Source organism: Grampus griseus (assembly GCF_964374135.1).
Source record: "Grampus griseus genome assembly, chromosome: 17".
Lineage (NCBI taxonomy): Eukaryota > Metazoa > Chordata > Mammalia > Artiodactyla > Delphinidae > Grampus > Grampus griseus.
This window is the reverse complement of record NC_139011.1, coordinates 24,778,306-24,799,425: the sequence shown is the minus strand read 5'-3', so window position 1 is coordinate 24,799,425 and position 21,120 is coordinate 24,778,306. Positions and strand designations below refer to the sequence as shown.

The window sequence follows — 21,120 nt, the reverse complement described above, 5'->3', positions numbered from 1 at the left end:
TATCATTTTGTTGCTGATTTCTAATGTTATTGCTTTAATATTCAGTATAAGTATATCCAGCCTCACAGAGGATAAATCAATAAAATATATTCAATTCAATTTGCTATTGTATTTGTCAAATTGAAATTATATGACCTTAGTTAATTTTTTCTACCCTCTCTGATAATTTCTAAAAGAACTGTGTTAGAAACTTGTACAAGTCTCTGAGATAGCCTCATCCACCAGAGGACAGACAGCAGAAGCAAGAAGAACTACAGTCCTGCAGCCTGTGGAACAAAAACCACATTCACAGAAAGACAGACAAGATGAAAAGGCACAGGGCTATGTACCAGATGAAGGAACAAGATAAAACCCCAGGAAAACAACTAAATGAAGTGGAGACAGGAAACCTTACAGAAAAAGAAATCAGAATAATGATACTGAAGATGATCCAGAACCTTGGAAAAAGAATGGAGGCAAAGATTGCGATGATGCAAGAAATGTTTAACAAAGATCTGGAAGAATTAAAGAACAAACAAACAGAGATGAACAATACAATAAATGAAATGAAAAATACACTAGAAGGAATCAATAACAGAATAACTGAGACAAAGAACGGATAAGTGACCTGGAAGACAGAATGGTGGAATTCACTGCTGTGGAACAGAATAAAGAAAAAAGAATGAAAAGAAATGAAGACAGCCTAAGAGACCTCTGGGACAACATTAAAGATAACAACATTTGCATTATAGGGGTCCCAGAAGGAGAAGAGAGAGAGAAAGGACCCGAGAAAATATTTGAAGAGATTATACTCGAAAACTTCCCTAACATGGGAAAGGAAATAGCTACCCAAGTCCAGGAAGCAAAGAGAGTCCCATACAAGATAAATCCAAGGAGAAACATGCTGAGACACATAGTAATCAAATTGACAAAAATTAAAGAAAAATTATTGAAAGCAGCAAGGGAAAAATGACAACATACAAGGGAACTCCCATAAGGTTAACAGCTGATGTCTCAGCAGAAACTCTACAAGCCAGAAGGGAGTGGCATGACATATTTAAAGTGATGAAACGGAAGAACCTACAACCAAGATTACTCTACCTGGCAAGAATCTCACTCAGATTTGATGGAGAAATCAAAAGCTTTACAGAGAAGCAAAACCTAAGAGAATTGAGCACCACCAAACCAGCTCTACAACAAATGCTAAAGGAACTCCTCTAAGTGGGAAACACAAGAGAAGAAAAGGACCTACAAAAACAAACCCAAAACAATTAAGAAAATGGTAATAGGAACATGCATATCGATAATTACCTTAAATGTGAATGGATTAAATGCTCCAACTAAAAGACAGGGGCTCGCTGAATGGATACAAAAACAAGACCCATATATATGCTGTCTTCAAGAGACCCACTTCAGACCTGGGACACATATAGACCGAAAAGTGAGGGGATGGAAAAATATATTCCATGGAAATGGAAATCCATCCAAGAAGAAGATGTAACAATTATAAATATATATGCACCCAACATAGGAGCACCTCAATGCATAAGGCAACTGCTAACAGCTATAAAGGACACTACAAACAAGCCAAAAAGACAACCCTCAGAATGGGAGAAAATATTTGCAAACGAATCAATGGACAAAGGATTAATCTCCAAAATATACAAACAGCTCATGCAGCTCAATATTAAAAAACAAACAACCCAATCCAAAAATGGGCAGAAGACCTAAATAGACATTTCTCCAAAGAAGACATACAGATGGCCAAGATGCACATGTAAAGCTGCTCAACATCACTAATTATTAGAGAAATGCAAATCAAAACTACATAAGGTATCACCTCACACCGGTTAGAATGGCCATCATCAGAAAATCTACAAACAATAAATGCTGGAGAGGGTGTGGAGAAAAGGGAACCCTCTTGCACTGTTGGTGGGAATGTAAATTGATACAGCCACTATGGAGAGCAGTATGGAGGTTCCTTAAAAGACTAAAAATAGAAATATAATATGACCCAGCAATCCCACTCCTGGGCATATACCCAGAGAAAACCATAATTCAAAAAGACACATGCACCCCAATGTTCACTGCAGCACTCTTTACAATAGTCAGGTCATGGAAGCAACCTAAATGCCCATAGACAGACTAATGGATAAAGAAGATGTGGTACATATATAAAATGGAATATCACTCAGCCATAAAAAGGAACGAAGTTGTCTCATTTGTAGAGACGTGGATGAATCTAGAGACTGTCATACAGTGTGACATAAGTCAGAAAGAGAAAAACAAATATCATATATTAATGCATATATGTGGAACATAGAACGATGGTACAGATGAACCAGTTTGCAGGGCAGAAATTGAGACACAGATGTAGAGAACAAACATATGGACACCACGGGGGGAAAGCAGCGGAGGTGGTGTGATGAATTGGGAGATTGGCATTGACATATATACACTAATATGTATAAAATGGATAACTAATAAGAACCTGCTGTATAAAAAAAATAAATAAAACAAAATTCAAAAATTAAAAAAAAAAGAACTTTGTTCAAGTTCCAAACAGAGTATGAATTTTGCCACATTTCCTGGTAGCTGAATCAAGCTCATTACATAGTTCAAACTGCATTGTGTCGTTCAATTTATTTAGCAAATATTTATTTGAGAACCCATGATGGGCCAGATTCTCTTCTAGGTACTATGTGGACTAGATCAATGAATAAACAGACAATAATTCCTGCTCTTCGGTGGTGTATATTCCATTGGAAGTTCACAAATAATAATAAATAAAAAGTGTTATTTTAGAAGGTGATGGATGCTCTGGTGGGGGGTGGGATGATGCGCAGGGAATAGCAGGGCTAAAGTGCTAGGTGATGGTGGCATGACATTGTTGTTAGGCTCAGAAAATTTTATTCCTCTTATACCTTACTGAAATTGTTTCTGTTATTGAAAGACTAGGTTATTCTTCAACTGAAATGTCTTTCTTTTGCCCTCAATATTGAGTGATAATCGGTAAGGTATAGAATTTTAATTCAAAATTATTTTCCCTCAGCATTTTGAAGATATTTTTCCCTGGTCTTTTATCCATCCAGTATTCCTGATAAAAAAATATAACAAACTGATTTTAATTCTCTTTGTAATTAACCTGTTCCCTGCTCCCTCTCTTCCCTTCCCATAGTTGTTAGGATTCTTTTTTAGACTTGCTGTTTTTAAATGTCACTATCATCTACCTAGGTACTGGTTCTTAAATTTTTTTTTTTAACTTGGTACTTGATAGATTTCTGCTGTCAAATAACCTGTAACTTCTTTTTTTTCAGTTCTAAGAAATTGTTACCATTATTTCTTTTAAAATATTATTTTGTATACACACTCATCTCTCTGGAACTCTTTCACATTAAACATCAGAGCTTTCAGATTTAGCCTTCATGTTGCTCGATCTTTCAAATTTTCATTTAAAAAATTCTCTATTCTGCATTCTAGAAGTATTATATATGTAAAATATGTATATATATTATAAATTCAAATTTATTAATTCACTGTGTACTTTTATCTAATTCTAATTCAACCTATATACTGAAAAATTATGTTATCATTTCTTGAATATTTAATGATTTATTACTTTTTATTATTTCATAACCTCCTATTATTTGTTCATGGATACAATTCCCCCCTTTATTTTTGTGAGGATATCTAGTACAATTTTTTTTTTCTTTTTACTGTTTCCTTGGGTACAGGCAGAAGTTTGCTTCAAGAGCAGCAGACTAAAGTTTCTTCTGAAGCAGCATATTTGAAAATATATTTGGTGAATCATAATGGTTGTCAAACTTACGATGAAAAGTGCAGGAGGAATTTATTTGGGGGAGGAACAAATTAGTTGGTTTTGAACCAGCTGTCAAATAAATGTTTTTATTTGCTTGCTTCTGTAAACTTCAGGCTTATTTCTTCTAATGTCAGAATCATGTCATACTTCTAGGTATAAATTATCTCTTCTGTTGATCTGTGGTGCAGTCCACTTTTATGGTCTTCATCCTGAGTTGGGATGAAGACCCCTCTTGATAACTGCATTTGACTCTGATTCCATTTCTGGGCATTTGGCTCTGTAGCTGAAATATTTTCCTCTGTAGCAATTACTACAGTTTCTCAGGATTGCCAGTGGCCTCTTCCGTGGTGGCTTCTGGCCCTGATGAACAATGGCTTCCTTGGCAGAAGCTACAGCAACAGCAGCCAATGGAGGCATTGGTTTATGAAATTCTCAGCTTACCTCTATATTCCATATATATATATGTTTATTTATATTTATTTATCTCAGAGATCCCCTATGGCCTTATAATAAATGAAATGTTCTCTTCCTATTCTTCAGCATCAGTGTATTTCTTTTTAATATGTTTTCTATCATCTTTGGGTTAGCACTGAGAATAAGTGCTTACTCTATTATACTATTTTGAAACCTTATATTTTTCTTTGTTCCTTTAATACAAAATTCTTTAAATTAAGAATATATTTTCAAATGAAGGTGTAATTTTGAAGCTGCAATACTCTCTTAGACTGAAAGACAATAGGCAGTAAGGAAAATAAACACATACCTACTGTATATCATTGCCTTTGAAATTTTTTTTCTATCCAGGAGGCAAGACTAATATCTGAACAAATAATTCATATGCAACATATCAGTATTATAATAGAGTTTTGTACAAAAATCAATTATTAATAATAGCTGCTATCATTTGTTGAACATTGAAATTGTATTGACATTGTGAAAATATTTTTTAAACACATTCGTTATATAATTTAATCCTCATAACAGCCATATGATGGAACTATTGTCATCTCCATTTACTAACAAGAAAAATAAAGGTCAGAGAAGTTAATTAATGCTATAGGCTGAATATTTGTGTCCCCCCAAAATTCATATGGTGAAACATAATCCCTGATGTGATGATATTTGGAGGTAGTCTTTGGGAGGTGATTAAGTCATGAGGGTGGAGCCCTCATGAATGGCATCTCTGCCCTTATAAAAGAGGACTTCAAAAGGCTCCTTGCCTATCCTGCCATGTGAGGACATAGGGAGAGGACAGCCATCTGTGAACCAGGAAATAGGCTCTCACCAAACACTGAATCTGCCAGCACCTTGATCATGGACTTCCTAGTTTCCAGACTGTAATGTTTGTTGTTTATAAGCCACCCAGTCTATAGTATTTTTGTTATAACAGCCAAAACAGACAAGATGTTAACTTGCCTAATTTCACAAAACTTATGAATAGTAGAGTTTAGGGTCTTTCTGAAGCTAAAGTCTTAATCACCAAATTATTGCAAAGAAATTTCCATTCATTAATTACCCACTTATGAAACATTTATTTAGTTTCTAATATGTTTCAAAAATAATACTAGCCACTAGGGATATAAAGACAAATAAGATATAGCCTATGCCTTAAATGAGGGCACAAAGGAGGTACAGCAAAGTCCCCTTGAATCGGTGGTTGGCAAATTGGTAAAGGTTTCACAGAAGAGGTGACCCTTGAACTATCTTAGAGTTATTTCACTGTGTGAACTGGGGAAGAGTAAGGAAGGAAAGGTATCCCAGGTGGAAGGAGAAGAGCAGTATCAGAAAAGATACAAAGTCTTTTCCCTTTCCTTTCTTTAGGTGGGGTGGCTTGGTTGGGGTTAGGAGGCTGTCTGAGTCCATTTAAGATACTATAAGAGAATACCATAGACTGAGTGGTTTGTAAACAACAGAAATTTGTTTCTCACAGTTCTGAAAGTTGGGAAGTCCAACATTAAGGTGTCAGCAGATTTGCTATCTGGAGAGGGCCGATTTCCTGGTTCACAGACATATGTCTTTTTGCTGTGGTCTCACATGGTAGACAAGGGGCAAGGGAGCTCCTGGGGTACTAATTCCATTTATCAGGCTCCACTCTCATCACTTAGTCACCTCCCAAAGGCCCTACCTCCAAATATCATCACATTGGGGATTAGGTTTCAAAGTGTGAACTTTAGGGGGACCAAATATTCAGCCTATAGCAGAGGCAGTGATGGTGGTATCAGGAGTTGAGGAGGTAGTGAGGTCAAGTAAGTGACAGTGTGGCTAGAGGCCAAACAAGTAGAAACAAGGCCAAGGAAGCAGCCAGTAAGGTTGTAAGATTAAGTATATATTATGGGACTGTGCAAATCATAAATGTATTGAGGATAAGGGTAACTAGACTTCTCACTATCAAAAAGGGGATGTGGAAAAAGGGAAGGCTACAAAATTCTGAGGGGTTGAACTAAAATTGGAGAAATTGGTGTTAATTAATGTTTAAAATATAGATATACATAGATAGAGATGACTGTGTGTATTATGTCACACATAATGCACATATATTTTCTAGCCTCATCCACTGAGTACTAAAAGCAATAAGTACTCATAGCAACAAGTACATGAGTGCCCACATTTTGGTGTCCAAATCCCATTCTTCACTAAAGGGAACCAGGAAGTCTGCTTCCAGGGTTGGTCAAGGAAAAGTACAAGACAAAACTGGAACACTTGTTCTGTCAAGAAAAGTGCTTAAAGAATGATGGGGACACATCGAAAAGACAGAGGTCAGCCTGAAGGAGCTACACTAGCCATTCTAGGGCAGCTTAATCATCAAAACAACGATAATGATGGATTACAACTAATTGAATAAAATTCAAATGCATAAATCCATCTGATATAAATAAATGGGTAAATAAATGGAAGAGAACACTCTGTCTCCATGTAGAATGACAGTTAAAAAAATGTGGAATTATTAAAAATAAAAAATCAACATTTGACAGCCTCACAGCGATTTTGGATTCTGGTGAAGAGAATCCAAAAGGTGAAACTGGTCATGTTACCATGAAAAATCCCAGAAGGCACTAATTTTACTAGGTGATCAAGGATCACATAACCAGTGTGAATTATAGTGACATTGCCTCCTGATGCAATGCACTAAAACAAGGAGCATCATTTCTGTCAAGAATGCATGGCTGAGGGTACTTCCCTGGTGGTCCTGTGGTAAAGAATCTGCCTTCCAATGCAGGGGACACGGGTTCGATCCCTGGTCAGGGAACTAAGACCCCACATACTGTGAGGCAACTAAGCCCACGTGCCACAACTAGAGAGAAGCCTTTGCACCACGTGGGAGGATCCTGCATGCCGCAACTAAGACCCTGATGCAGCCAGATAAATAAATAAATATTAAAAAAAAAAAAGAATGCATAGTTGAAGTCTGGATATGAGGAAAGATTGGATGGACTCAGATTAAGGGACATATTCCAGAATGAAAGGCCTGTATTCTTTAAAGCTATCAGGGTCATGACAGACAGGGAAAAAATGAGGAACTCATTCAGATTGAAGGAAATGAAAGAGACACAACAAGTAAATGCACTGAAACTTCATGGGTTGAATCCTGACAAGAAAGGAAAAAGAGACATTTTGGGGTAGTGAAATTTGAATGAGGTCTGTGAATTTTTTGGTAGTGCTATATCAATGTTGATTTTCTAATTTACTCTTTTGCTATTTTGGAATTGCACTCCTCATTAGTCCATAAGCTTCTCCTCAGCCTTTGTTTCCTAGAGAACCAAAACTAAGATAAGTGACCTAAAACTGGCAAACAATTAGTAAACAAGGTAAGGGACTAGGCTATCTAAAGGTCTCAGAACGATAAGATTATTAGCTGCCATTATTGAGAGACTATTTGATAGGAGGTTTGCTAAATACTATAACTCTGTTTACTCATGTATCTCTTATTGCAACACTGAGAGCAAGGCACTATTTATTCCATAGGTGAAAAAATGAGGTTCTGAGAGGCTAACCAAAGTCAAATATGTAGAAATAGCTCAATTGAGTTTCTATTCAACATCTACTTGACGCCAATGACCACGCTCTTTTCCATTGTTCAATGTTGCTTGAGAGAAAGGACGGATAGAATACTGTGAGCCAGGCACTGGAATAATGCAGGAAAGAAACATATGAACTTGATTCCAGTATTGGAGCAGAAAAGACAGAAACATTAATTTTAAGAGAGGTTTTTGTCTTGAATGCTTCAACACACCAATCTCACCTTTATGGTATCAGCGTGATTTTAAAACTATTCAGATCTCTTCAAATTCCTTACTATGGAAGACCTTTATGATCTAAGCCTTTCCTGTTTTTCCTACCCAGTCTGCCACCATTTTCCTACTAGCCTCCAAAGTGTCTGGCATGTCAAGACACTCGCTGTTCCCTTTCACACCTACATGACCTAAGGCATGACATCTCAGCTGGGACAGAAGACAGCCAGTTTGTAACACCTGGGGAAATTCCTATACGTCTCTCAAGGTCACACTATACCTCTTCCATAAAGACTGCCCTAAGCTTGTAACTGTAGTCACTTACTTCTTCTTTGGGATTCTATAGGCCTTAGGAATACTTACATTGGTCCATACATTTTACTATAATAATTTATTCACTCATTTGTCTCTTCCCATGAGTTTTTATTCCACTTCACATTTCAAGTGTCTATACACACAGTGATGACAAATATTCATATATCATTTATGTGTCAGGCAAAGGTCTAAGCACTTGTTACATTTAACCTTGACACAACCCTATGCACCCCAAAGAGATAAGTAACTTGCCTAGAGTGACACAATTTTAAACGGCAGACCTGGAATTTGAACGCAGATGGTGGTTCCAGAATATGAGTACTTATGCACTATACCTTCTCTCAGAGCCCGATGGTCAAGAATCGTTGTGGAATATATCAAGAAAGAAAGAAGGTAATAAAAATTAGCATACAAAAGTATGTGGTTCTATTAGTAAACGATATAGGCGATCACAAATTCCCATAGAGAACTATATATACAGAAAATCATAGAGTAACACATTCCAGCTATGTCTTTTGAATGATTTAAATTTTATAGTTGTCTTACAATTGCAGGAAATTTGTGCTAGATATTTTGTTTACCCCTCAAGAACAATTCTTTACCCTCTACTGCCCAGAGTTTTGTGACCCGAGGTTGGGAGTAAAGGCTGAACCACATCGACCCATAACAGACAGGCTCCTATACTACTCGACTTTCTGTTTGTGTAACCAGTGGTCCGGAAACAGACCACACTGGCAGGAGAGAAGATGAGAAGGCTGGGAGGAGAGTGCAGTAGAGGTATTTTCCCCCATCTTCTTCTCTGCCGGATCAACATGGAATGGCTGTGTTCTTTTTTACTGAAAGGCACGCTTATGTCAGGCTGTCCTTTCCATACAGCAATCCTCTGAGCTCTACGAAAGTGATAATGGCTCCCCACTGTCACCAGCCATGGATACTGCATAGCCCCTTGTTGGTTTCCTTAAGATCTGCCCACACATGGCCAGTGTGAAAGTGCCATTTGTTACCTGCATTGTTCCTGACTGATAGAATACAACTTACCATTGAAAACTCAATGCAACACCAGAAGAACTTAGTTAGCATCCTACTGATTCTGGATTTTATTATCTTATGATATTTTGTTTCTTGGAATATAAAGTGGGGGTGAGATTTCTTTAACAAATGTTGCCTCCGGTGGGAGTCACCTAAATACTGTGCATCATTCACAACTAAATTTGGAGAGAACAGAATGAGTATCCATTCCCAGGCTAAGAGGCTGGCACCCATGGAGTACCAACCTGGTTCTGCTGTTTCTCCCTGCTGTGGAGGCAAAGAAATCAGAAACTGGAGAAGAGGTACTGAAATAAATGAGGGTGGGAGGTCAGATGAAACTTAAGCAGAGCACTTGGGAAGGCTCTCCTGCAGTGAGTTGAGAATAAAATAGGAAATAAGGTTTAAATGGCAGTGGTTGAAATTTGTAGAGCAGGACTCTTTCAACACCTTTTTTTAGTGATCAAATAACTTTGATCCTTGATGCCTAAAGTAATAGACTCTAATTTTAAATTCAATCAGATTTCCAGCCAAAAACTAACATCTAGCCTTAAAGTGACATGGAAATTCTCATTAATCAATCTCTGACCTGACAACAGTTGACACTGTAATTTAAATACTTCACAGAGGAACTGTGTAGGTTAAAAGAAAGTGATCTGTAAAACTTGCAGTTTTGCTGATTCTTAATGTTAAGAAGCCTCTTGGGAGTCTCATTACCTTAGCAACAGGCTTACAAAGGTAGTGAAATATAGAAACATGCAGCTAAAAAAGACCTTGTGAGTTAAACTCTGTCTCACCTTCAAGGATCTCAGACAAATGAGACTACAGTCAACGTTTAAGGAAATTTTGAGATGGAAAGCTATAACTTCCCAGGCAAAGTAATGAAGGACATATTTGCAATAATGTGTAAAGTGTTTTACAATCATGATGAAAACACTGACATTAAAAAGTATGCGCATTGCCATGTGTAAAACAGATAGCTAGTGGGAACCTGCTGTATAGCGCAGGGAGCTCAGCTCTGTGCTCTGTGGTGACCTAGATGGAAGGGATGGGAGGGGGGTGGGAGGGAGGTCCAAGAGGGAGGGGATATATGCATACATATAGCTGATTCATTTCGCTGCACAACAGAAACTAACACAACATTGTAGAGCAACTATACCCCAATTTTTTAAAAAAATAAATAAAAGCTTCAGATTAGCTACAACCATTTAATAAAAAATCCAGAATTTTTATCCTAAGAAAAGACTCCCAAATTTTACCATTTTGCATAGGGCTGGTGTAGAAGAACATCTTGCAGCAAGTAATTAAATAATATACTGTTTTGGCATATACTGTATAGCAAACAGAGGCACTCAAAACAAATAAACAAACAAACAAACCCTACTCAATTCTTAAACATATTTCACCTTAAAAATTATTGAACACCTTAATATGTCCAATAGAATTAGGAACTTGTGATAAAAACAATGAGCTTTTCTTTGGTTCTAAATATGATGCTATTTGACATATCATTAATTTGGAGATGGCAAACCATTTATATTCTGTCATCTTCATGCCCAGGTCTCAAATTTGGAGGATAACTGAGGGGGCTATAGTTAATGTCTGTGTATACAATGAATTTCCAAGCCTTCACAGTTGCCATGGTCTGAATGCATTCCGGCGAAATTCAAAGATGATGCCATTAAGAGGTGGGGACTTTGGGAGGTGGTTAGGTCATGAAGGCAGAGCCCTTATAAATAGGATTAGTGTTCTTAGGAAAGAGGCTCCAGAGTGACCCTTTCTCCCCTTCCACGTGTGAGGAGGACACAGCAAGAAGGCAGCAGCTGTGGACCAAGAAGAAAACTCTCATGTTGACCATGCTGGAGCCTTGATCTTGGACTTTCAGCTTCTAGAACTGTGAGAAATAAATTTCTATTTTTTATAAACTACCCCATCTCTGCCATCTCTGGTATTTTGTTAGAGCAACCAAACCAAACCAAACCAAAACAAAACCAAAACAAAAATGAAAAAACAACCTAAGACAATAGGTATGGAACCTACATGAACCCGTATTATGTAATATTTTCCTCCTACACAGTTATTTATCAGACTTTTTTCTGGCCATGGCTTTCCTGGGGTTTTGGGTAAGACCCTACTTAACAATTATAACTACACCCTCTTTCTCTCTTTCAAGAGAACTTGTTGGGATACAAGAGAGTGGGACCAAGGTTGTTTTTCAAAAATGAGTAAGTATCCTCTCATTTAATTAAAGAGAAATAAATAAAATTTTTAAAATTAAATGAAAGAAATAAAAGTAAATAGATAAAAAAAAGATAAAAAACACCACAATGAAACAACTTCAAAACTGAGAACATTAATAATGCTTAACCAAGTAGTTCCCTAGTATATACATTTATTTGATTGTACAAAACAATTTAATGAGACTAGGTAGGAATCAATTAAAGAAAAAAAAAAACACTTCTTGATGTTCCTGATGATAATGAAGTATCTTAGTTCAGGGAATTTAAAGGCTAGTCTTACTAACTTAGTATAATCAATTAATCTCAGTTCAGTTTTTACTAAGGATCCACTATGTACCAAAAGTTGTGCTAGGAACTATGGACACAAAAAGATATATGTCATTATCTTGGTCCTTAAAAAAAAAAACACATGGTATACCAATTCACATTCCCACCAGCAGTGCAAGAGTGTTCCCTTTTCTCCACATCCTCTCCAGTATTTATTGTTTCTAGATTGGTACAGCCACTATGGAGAACGGTATGGAGGTTCCTTAAAAAACTACAAACAGAACTACCATATGACCCAGCAATCCCACTACTGGGCATATACCCTGAGAAAACCATAATTCAAAAAAAGTCATGTACCAAAATGTTCATTGCAGCTCTATTTACAATAGCCCGGAGATGGAAACAACCTAAGAGTCCATTATCAGATGAATGGATAAAGAAGATGTGGCACATATATACAATGGAATATTACTCAGCCATAAAAAAAACAAAATTTAGCTATTTGTAATGAGGTGGATAGACCTAGAGTCTGTCATACAGAGTGAAGTAAGTCAGAAAGAGAATGACAAATATCGTATGCTAACACCTATATATGGAATTTAAGAAAAAAAAAATGTCATGAAGAACCTAGCGTTAAGACAGGAATAAAGACACAGACCTACTAGAGAATGGACTTGAGGATATGGGGAAGGGTAAGGGTAAGCTGTGACAAAGTGAGAGAGAGGCATGGACATATATACACTACCAAACGTAAGGTAGATAGCTAGTGGGAAGCAGCCGCATAGCACAGGGAGATCAGCTTGGTGCTTTGTGACCACCTGGAGGGGTGGGATAGGGAGGGTGGGAGGGAGGGAGATGCAAGAGGGAAGAGATTATGGGAACATATGTATAACTGATTCACTTTGTTATAAAGCAGAAACTAACACACCACTGTAAAGCAATTATACTCCAATAAAGATGTAAAAAACAACAAAAACAAAAAGAACTCATGGTACATAAGAGCTGCCAAACAACTGACTTCAGGATATATAGATAGATAGAGATCTATGTCTATCTATCTATATCTATCTATATCTAGATATTTTTTAAATTTCTTGACACATATTTTTAAGTAAAAGAGAATGAACTATGCTCTCGTCAGCACCTATGCCACAAAATGTAAATGTTTTAAAACTTCAAAATGATTTGAAAAGTTAAGTGCATTTCCTATATATTTGAAGATGAAATGTAAAAGTGACAAGTAATCCCTCCTTCCTGACTTGCCCTGAGGTAGTATCCTTAAAACTTGACCCACTGTTTATACTTAGGGTCCTTCAAAATACTTTCTTAGCATTTGCCTTAAATTAGCAACTAAGTACAGGGTCTGTGGCAAAAGGACAATGAGGAGGGCTGATTGAGATTAGGAAACCCAGTAATACGCTCAAGGGCATTTTTATAATAAACATCTCAAATCAGTTGATGCCATCAACCAGTAACCCAGCTAACTATAGATAGTGTCATTATCAATTTTTTCAGGGACAGCGACCTTGCTCATTTATATACATTCATTCTTTCATTTGTTCATTCAATCCTCTATTAGTATGTTCATTCAAGAAAAACGTATTAGAATTGTACTATATCCCAAACATTGGGAATGTAGAGGTAAGACAATCTATCACTGCTTACCAGGAAAAGACAAGTATGCAGATACATATAAAAGTATGATAAATAATGTAGTTTTACAATAAGATATATGCAAAACATGAGGAGAAAATGAATAATTCTGCTTAGGAGCTGAAAGGCAAAATGATTCTATAAACTGAAATATGAAGTAAAATTAGGCAGATCTGCAAGGATGTGTGTGATTGGGGTTGCGGTATAGTGTGTGTGGTAGTTTGTGACATTTCAGGTAGAGGAAACAGTTTGATCAAAGGATGACAGTGTGAAACATCACATTTGGAGAAATTCAAGTAACTCAGTATGGCTGGAGTTAGGGTGCAAGAAGGGTAAGGTAAGAGATGAGGATGGGAGATGAGGGGACCCTGTGTACACTCTGAGAGACCTTTGACTTTATTCTAAGCAGAGATAAGCTATTGATAAGCATTTTGATGATGGACACCCCCCAAATATTCCACACATAGCAGACACACTAATCTCTTGTGAAATAAATGAAATATGCTACAGAGTCAATTAAAGAGACATGACCTCACTCCCTTTGGGACTTAAAGTCTAATACTGGAGCAGAAAAATGGAAGTATCAGGAAGCATTCCTTTTTATAAGAAGACTCAGTATAGCATTGTTCACTTCAACCTCACTTAACCCATCTATTCTTTAACTATTTTCTTTTGAAGTACAGTGAATGAAAGACCAAAGTGAAATACAGATTTTTGTCTAAATCTCTGTAGCTACATGTTTAAAAGAGTTTGCAAGCAGGGATAGATCAATATTTTTTGAACTATAATAGCAATCAAAGTAAATGGATCTTTCTTTTGAAAGTACCATAACTGTTAGCCTAAGAACATCATTCAAAGACTTCTAAACATTCTTGCTCTTACTGTATCTACCAGATGGTCAAAGGACATAAATTATTTGCAGGTATATCTATAAAGCAAGTAAGAAGAATCAACCACTCTTATTATTATAAAAGACAACATTGAAAAAATCCAGAGTGCAACAAATGAACAGAATATGGCTTTTGTTCTAAAAATAATAACGTTGATATAGTATTAGCCCTTTACGGAATTAAGTCCTGGGACTATCCACATAAGCTCTTTCAGTCAAAGAACAGGTATTGAGCACCAGTATGTGCTCAACTGGGGAGCTCCTAGATGAATGGGCCTGGGTGTTTGCTCAAGGAGATAAACATAACATTTAATCAGGCATTTTGGAGCACTAATGATAGATATGAAAACAACAAATAAAACATAACATTAGGTCTCTGGGGCTGATTTCTTCATATAATTTGGGTCTCTGAGGCTACTATGATAACCACTTCTCCATTGTCTTAGTCTATATTTCAAGCTCTGGGAGTTCTATTTTCAGGAGAGGACCCTATATCCATCATATATATTTTAGTTTGAATTTGAATTATCATGTAACTTCTTACAAGTTATCTGAATTTTAACTCATCTCAAGTAGTAAGATGAATGACTAATTTTCAAAGTACAACTTTTTGTATCTTTTCAGAGTAGAATTGATAGTGTGAGAATGGAGAAGACTAAAGATTTTGGAGTAAAGAAGTAACACTTAAAACTAACCTGCAATCTATGAGAAAAGCAGATTCAAGTGAAAAATCTGGAGCTAGACATTGGAATAATTCAAGAAAAGTAAAGAGTATCAGAGTTGTGACCAAAACAGAGGTGAAAAATGCCAGTGAAAGACAAATGATAAAACCTGTGAGTTATTTGAAGTGTGAAGTACGGAAGGAAGACTAAACGTTGAAAATTATTATAAAAAATATTTTCTAAAGCATGGGTTCCTTGAGTTAAGAAGGATTCTGGAATAAAAAGGGGGCTTAATAGTCAAAAGAATTTATGATATACTTTGGAGAATGTTAAATGAATTTAGGTAGCAATTTTCAATCCTTTAATGTATTAATCTCCATTGTGAAAGTTTAAAAGGGGTATATAGTATATGGCTATGAGTTTAAAACTTTTTTTTTTTAATCTGGTAGACTGAATATACACATGGAAAATGGCCAGACTATATATGACAAGAGAACCTGACCCACATGAGAAGTCCAGGGAGCCAGAATACAACCTCTGCAGCAATCGGTCAAGAACAGTCAGAACTGGTCAAAGACAGCCAACTTCCCTCATTTTTGTTCCCACCTCCAACTCAGAATCAATCAGAGAAAGCCAAATATGCTGCTCAGATGAATCAGATAAGATGTTCTGCTTCTAGCTAGCACACCTCCAGGTTCCCCTTACCAATAATTTCCATCAGAGCAAACTGGAGGCCTGGTTTGCTTGCTTGCTTGCTTGCTTCCCTCCCTTCCTTCCTCCCCTCCTCTCTTCCTCCCTCTTTCCCTTCTCTTTCCTTCCTTTCATCCTCTCCTCCTTCTCTCTCTCTCCCTCCCTCTTTCTCTCTCTCTCTCACTGTAAAGGTTTCCCACTCTATTGACTGCCTTAAAGTTTCTGCTAAAAGCAAGTGATGGTCGCTGACTCCCTTGGTACAGTAAGCTCTGAATAAATGATCACTGTTTGTTTTCACGTGCACGGTCTTAATTTATTTTCAATGACTCCAGTACAGTTTATTTATATATACACACCAACATACACACATAAAAATAACTGCAAAATATGTTTCATAGAACAATGCATAACTCCATGAGCATACTATAAGCAGTATCCTCTGGCACTTTATATTCCATTCCATTCTGTTTATTTAAAAAAATGCTGATTCTAACTTATTAAAATTATTTAATGGACCACTAATAAATATGACTTTTACATTGCAAAGTAACACAGACTTTCTAAAGTTTATTTGACTCCAGAGTCATGTGTTCACAAACTATCTCTTGGGAATTGTTTCTACAGCTTACTACCCTTGGGAAAGGGTGTATACATTTTGAGCAGGGATTAGTGGAAGAATGGGGATGTGATTAACAAGTAAGAAAATCAGAATAAGAACCTGTTTTTTAATGACAGGTATTTAGTTCAACATAATTCTGAGTAGGAATTACAGCTCAGAGAAACAGAAAAAAAGTACTGAAATCAAGAAAGAAAAGAGTTTCATAAAATTCTAGTTTTCTTTCTTGAAGCTTCTTTAAAGTTTATCCTTCCTCTCAAAGCAAGAATTTTGGTTTTCTGTTCTACTATCTACTATGAAATTGGAAGTATGCATTGGACAGAACAAATCTTAATAAAGAGAAAGTCTTGTTTATTAGAAACTGAAGGGACAGTCTAAATGCAGATAAAAATTTTAAAGAGGTTTAGTTCTCCCGGTTGAAAATAGAAGAGACTCCCTCTCACCTTCGTTTACCTTAGAGCTTTCACTGTAGAAAACTTGGAATTGTGAGTTCTTTCTGACTTTTTCAAATGTGTATAAAACTTTTCAAATGCTACATAAGCCACTCGTCAGTCTCAAAGTTTAGGGATGTTTCCACAAGAACCTCTAAGCCATCTCTTTGAGATGTAATAATCAGGGAAGACAGCACCCCTATCTCCCCCTTTCTGCGGGAAGGAGGGAACCTAACTTTGGTGGGCACCTCACTCCAAGTTGAAAAACTACCTCCTGTCATAAAAATATGAGGGGTTTATTTTTCCTTTGGGTAAAGCTAACACGGATAGTCATTCCAATTACAGGTGAATTTAGGATGAATTATGTGTGGCAAATGGTGCTGTCCAGTCCATTTACTTAAGGACTATTTATCATTTATCTTTAGAACATGTATGAATGGATTATATCTAACTGACTATATGAAAGCATAAAATGTCCTTCTGTCTTTGCAATCTCTTTCATGGATTGCCTATGATCCTGGCATAATGCTTATTAAATAATAAAACAATTTCCTTTGCCTACAGTTTCTATGGTGAGGTTTTCTGGGTTAGCAGGAGATTTTGTTTTTAATTTTATTTTCCCAACAACAACCACATACAGAATTATATATATTTTTTTCTTATTGGAAAGTACTTCTATTTTTAAAGGTTTTGTTTTGTTTTTGTATTAAGGTTTGGTGGTGAAAGAACTGGATATGGGAGAAATACAAGGAAAATTGGAGAAATATACAGTGGACTATTGTGAAGGATGCAAAGCCTAAATAATCCATTACTTCATGAGTATTCTTACATTATACAGCAATAAAATATATATATATATATATATATATATATATATATATATAGTTTCTTGCTTGGAGTGGCTATAGTAGAGTTCTTTAACGTATAATATAGACTAGATAAGCCATAAATTGTCTTCTAGCCACATGATTCTTTTTCATATATTATCCATGTTAAAAAAAAAGAAGATATTTTTCATGAACAGCCACTTGACTCTTCCAAATGGCCTTTCAATCACCATATAATTGAATAAAAAAAGTCTGATAAAAAACTAAAGGAGTTTTAATTATACAAGTTTAAATTAATCCTACCTTTAGAACTTAAATTCTCTTTTGAAATCAGAATTTTTAACCTTTCCATAAATTAATCAAGAAAATATTTTAAAGCAGATTTATATAAATGGCAAACTAAATATTTATATTTTAAAAGAAATGATACAAATTTTACTTTAACTTGTAAGCATTCTTAAAATTCTAACATGATTCATGCTCAAATTCTCCAGAATAAATCTACTGTGTAAATCATGTACACAGGTATTATTTGCTTTATGAATTCTCATATGCATGTGTAAAGTCAAAGTCATACATCAACACTAAGATAAATATAGATACCCACACTATAACTATATGTCTTCAATAACAGACATTTCATATTTATTTTACAAAAGCATGTTAAAAATGAGACATTAGGCTCAAAACAGAGTCACTTGTGCTAAGCCCCACATTATCAAACCAAGTCTTAATTACAGTTTCAGATCTCCTAGAAATGGAATCTTAAGCCAATCAATCAGGAATTACTTGATCAGCACTAGTTAGGTAATGTACCTGATAAACCATCACCAAAACCAATCTGTTTTTTTGACTAGTACAACTTCCTTGTCCTTGCTCCCTTCTGCCTATAAGTCTTTCATTTTGTACAGCTCCTCGGAGCTCCTTTCTATCTACTACATCAGATGCTGCCCAATTCATAAATCACTGAATAAAGCCAATAAGATCTTTAAATTTACTCAGTTAGTATGCAGAAAACTATGACACTGATGAAAGAAACTAAAGATGATACAAATAGGTGGAGAGATAGACCATGTTCTTGGATTGGAAGAATCAACATTGTGAAAATGACTATACTATCCAAAGCAATCTACAGATTCAATGCAATCTCTATCAAACTATGAATGGCATTTTTCACAGAACTAGAACAAAAAATTTCACAATTTGTATGGAAACACAAAAGACCCCGAATAGCCAAAGCAATCTTGAGAAAGAAAAATGGAGCTGGAGGAATCAGGCTTCTGGACTTCAGACTATACTACAAAGCTACAGTAATCAAGACAGTATGGTATGGCACAAAAACAGAAAGATAGATCAATGGAACAGGATAGAAAGCCCAGATATAAACCCACGCACATGTGGTCACCTTATGTTTGATAAAGGAGGCAAGAATATACAGTGGAGAAAAGACAGCCTCTTCAATAAGTGTTGCTGGGAAAACGGGACAGCTACATGTAAAAGAAGGAATTTAGAATACTCCCTAACACCATACACAAAAATAAACTCAAAATGGATTAAAGACCTAAATGTAAGGCCAGACACTATCAAACTCTTAGAGGAAAACATAGGAAGAACACTCTACGACATAAGTCACAGCAAGATCCTTTTTGACCCACCTCCTAGAGAAATGGAAATAAAAACAAAAATAAACAAATGGGATCTAATGAAATTTAAAAGCTTTTGCACAGCAAAGGAAACCATAAAAAAAGATGAAAAGACAACCCTCAGAATGGGAGAAAATATTTGCAAATGAAGCAACTGACAAAGGATTAATCTCAAAAATTTACAAGCAGCTCATGCAGCTCAATAGCAAAAAACAAACAACCCAATCCAAAAATGGGCAGAAGACCTAAATAGACATTTCTCCAAAGAAGATATACACATTGCCAACAAACACATGTAAGAATGCTCAACATCATTAATCATTAGAGAAATGCAAATCAAAACTACAATGAGATATCATCTCACACTGGTCAGAATGGCCATCATCAAAAAATCTACAAACAATAAATGCTGGAGAGGGTGTGGAGAAAAGGGAACCCTCTTGCACTGTTGGTGGGAATGTAAATTGATACAGTCACTATGCAGAACAATATGGAGGTTCCTTAAAAAACTAAAAATAGAACTACCATATGACCCAGCAATCCCACTACTGGGCATATACCCTGAGAAAACCGTAATTCAAAAAGAGTCATGTACCACAATGTTCATTGCAGCTCTACTTACAATAGCCAGGACATGGAAGCAACCTAGGTGTCCATCAACAGATGAATGGATAAAAAAGATGTGACACATATATACAATGGAATATTACTCAGCCATAAAAAGGAACAAAACTGAGTTATTTGTAGTGAGTTGGATGGACCTAGAGTCTGTCATACAGAGTGAAGTAAGTCAGAAAGTGAAAAACAAATACCATAAGCTAACACATATATATGTAATCTAAAAACAAAAACAACAACAACAAAAATGGTCATGAAGAACCTAGGGGCAAGAAGGGAATAAAGACACAGACCTACTAAAGAATGGACTTGAGGACACGGGCATGGGGAAGAGTAAGCTGGAACAAAGTGAGAGAATGGCATGGACATATATACACTCCCAAATGTAAAACAGATAGCTAGTGGGAAGCAGCTGCATAGCGCAAGGAGATCAGCTCGGTGCTTTGTGACCACCTAGAGGGATGGGATAGGGAGGGTGGGAGGGAGTCACAAGAGGGAGGAGATATTGGGAGACATGTATATGTATAGCTGGTTAACTTCATTATAAAGCAGAAATGAACACACCATTGTAAAGCAATTATACTCCAATAAAGATGTTTAAAAAAAATAAAAATAAAATAAAATAAACTTGGACCTACTAAAGAAATAAAGAAAAATTACTCAGTTAAATGTTGTTTTTTTAACAAGCTTCCCTGGTGGCACAGTAGTTGGGAATCCGTCTGCCAGTGCGGGGCATGCGGGTTTGAGCCCTGGTCCAGGAAGATCCCACATGCCACAGAGCAACTAGGCCGGTGCACCGCAACTACTGAGCCTGTGCTCTAGAGCCTGCGAGCCACAACTACTGGTTAGGTAAAGCAGTTTGGTAGGAAATCAATTCAGTTGAGTTTGGGAAGTCTGTTAGGTATCCAAATGGAAATATCAAGAAACCAGATGAGTGTCTGGAGCTCCAGAAGGAGGTGGCAATGCGAGTTGCCACATGGATGGTATTTAAAATATACAGCCAGATGAAATCACCGAGGTAGTGAGTTAGAGAAGAGAATAGGACAAAGGACTATAACATTACATGATTGGGCAGAGGAGGAGAAACAGTTTGGTAGACAGAGAACTCAGAGAATGTAGTGTTCTGGAAGACAAATTAATAAAAGTAGAGATGAAAACTAAACATTTAATGGTGACTTAAATACTGCTGATTTGTCAAGTAAGATGTTGTTGAGG

At 36.3% G+C, this 21,120-nt stretch overlaps 1 protein-coding gene across 3 annotated transcripts in view; it reads right to left on the bottom strand.

Moving 5' to 3' along the window:
- Positions 1 to 21,120, bottom strand: part of CSMD3 (CUB and Sushi multiple domains 3) — a gene marked incomplete at both ends in the record, with an annotated part of 1,078,626 nt that overhangs the window by 445,245 nt on the left and 612,261 nt on the right. The gene's annotated exons all lie outside the window — the stretch shown is intronic.